The sequence below is a fragment of the Octodon degus genome, unplaced genomic scaffold, assembly GCF_000260255.1.
Source record: "Octodon degus isolate 3935 unplaced genomic scaffold, OctDeg1.0 scaffold00133, whole genome shotgun sequence".
Lineage (NCBI taxonomy): Eukaryota > Metazoa > Chordata > Mammalia > Rodentia > Octodontidae > Octodon > Octodon degus.
Genome location: NW_004524709.1, coordinates 3,619,270 through 3,621,963, shown reverse-complemented (window position 1 = coordinate 3,621,963; position 2,694 = coordinate 3,619,270).

Genomic DNA, 2,694 nt, shown 5'->3' with positions numbered 1-2,694 from the left:
ATGCAGTGTATTATTTGTTGAAACTGTACTTCCGATTTGATTTGAAACTGTCTCACTGCTATATGTTTATCAATAAAACTTTGAAAAGAAAAAAAATTTAATGAAAAACAGTTTAATTTTTCTGCGCAATTTTTAACATTCATGTAATTCTTATTTCCTTCATTTACTTTATTTATAGATATTAAAAGAATGAGGAGATTGTTGAAAAAAATACTAAAAAAAATAAAATAAAAAAAACAAATTATGGTCCATAGCTTCATACATGGAGACCCCAGGGGATGAGCAAATTGCAAAATACACTCCGAGGCAAGTCACTCACTAGAACTGCGGGATGAAACACTTCTCTCTCTCTCTAGGTGCCTCTGTCTAGGTGCTAAGAAATACAGTGGCTCATGTTGTGTTGCTCTTTCTATTAGTATTTGGTCAATAAGTTCAAACAGTTCTTGAGTAGCTGCCTGAGAAACCAAAAGACAATATTAGCAACATTAAAAAGGATGCTTTTTAGGGCCAGCCAAATAGCTCAGTGAATTAAGCACCTGCAAGCAGGCTCAGGGGCCAAGGGTTCAATCCCTGGGCCTGCCATGCCAGCCCTGCCCCCAGGCCACTCAGAGATGGCAATTGAGACTGGGCATGGTGGTGTGCACCTGTAATCCCAGCTCTTGGGAGGGTATAAACACGCAGATCACTACAAGTTCAATCTAGTAGTGAGACCCTGAACACTCTGTAGACCCTTCCCTAAAACGCAAAAAAAAAAAAAAAAAAAAAAAAAAAAAACTTCTTCCAGATTGTTTCATTATTTTGAAAGATAAAAGAATAGCACAATAATCACCCATGGAGTGTAAGAATGGGCTAACTGAGGCACTTCAGGGACATCTTGTGGGAAGACAGAAAAGTGTAAGACATAGAGGCTATTGTTAGTCTTGATCTCTCCATGCAGTCCCTTATCTCTGGTTTTCTGCACAGAAACCCAAATCTTCCTCTCTTTTTTTACTTGAACGCATAGTGCCCAAAATGAGCACACCAATTGCAATGTGCTAGTTCTAAAAAGAGAAGACGCATGATCTGCTTTCTTTGGATGACTTGTCTTTATGTCAACCCACTTCAGCAGTCGTTGGGAATAAGGTCACAATAGGCATCAGTCTGGCCACTTGAGTTTCTCCTTTGAAGGAGTCTAGGAATGGGAATAACTTACCAGGAAATGTGTTTATGGAAAGGAGAGTTAGCCCCCGAAAGCTGATGCCAGCAAAGCAGTAGTCTATGGTTTTGTGTACAGGAGGTGGATTCAAGTATAAAAAAGGAATGCAATACCAGGACAGCTTTGCCTTAAAACTCAAGGATAGAAAGTTTTTCAGCATGCTATACCAGACAATATGATTCTTAGCCTGATATTATGATAAGACTCTCAAAGAATATTAAAATCTGACATCTTTGTCTTTTTAGTATGTCGCCTGTTAAAACCTTTTCTCTAACATACCAAAAAATAATTGTTAGGTGAAAAATATTACAAATAGTTTTAAAATTTTTAGCTAGAGTAACAAGAATGACATAATAATATAGAATACAAAAACTATTAGTAAATCTTTATAAGGTTTTATGTTGGATATTTGACAAAAGAATTACCATTATTAAGAATAAAGCAAGCTTAACAGGTGGAAAAATTGATACATTATCTGTAATTTTGAATGAGAAAGGAAGGACATCATTGCAATTTGTGTCTACTTTTGGATGATGAAGATTTTGAGAAACTACTTTCATGAAGGTGGACCCATCTTTCAGAGTATTATTTCAATAGTTTCTCATCAAAAGGCATTTTTGAAGCCTTTTTAGCAATGTGATTTAATCACAGACTACAGTCAGGTTGGTAGATCACAGGGTTTTCTGAGGCCTATACCTCTGTTTCAAAGCTTATTAAACTTAAGAGACAAATCACCAAACCATTAAAAGCTCTATCACACCTTTCACTGAAACTGCGTTACTTTTAATGCTCCAAATTTTCAAGGTATTATTATTTATAAAGCATACTAAAACTGGGACCTACCCTTCACAGCTGTAATTACTTTTTTTGAAAGTTTATGGTTTATAGATTTTGGGGTTTCATACTGTATAAATAGTCTCCAGTACCAGTTATAACTGGTTAAGCCTGATTAATAAATCCTACCTTCACACCAATTCCAGGACACATTGTGTCTGTGTTTGCTATCTAAGAGCATGTCATGAAATCACCCTTTCAAACAAGGGTCTCTAAAGCTTCACAAAACAGGTCCAGTGGAGTAACTTACAATGTATAATTGGTTACAATACTTATTTTGTATTTTGTTTAGAATTATTTATGGGTCAGAAAATAAGTGTGTGACCTAGAGTAGACAGTTACATAAGTATTGATTCATTAAAGAATAAATACAGTGGTCTGTTTTATCATTGTTGCTTGTCAAGGTCATAGAACTGCAACAGTGACCTTCTGTTCCAGAAGATCAGAGCCTCTGGAAATAAAAGCCTTTCTCCAAAGATGAGTCACAACACTGAGAAAGCAACCCTGGGACACAGCAATGGAGAGAGCAGTCCCACCAGGGTTCTACACCTAGATAGTGATGTTTATTCATTAAATGTGTACAAAACACATACTTTGCTGAGAAAATGAGAATTACTCAGCAATGTAGAGCAATTGAAAAACCACATTTTTAAAAAAATAACCTC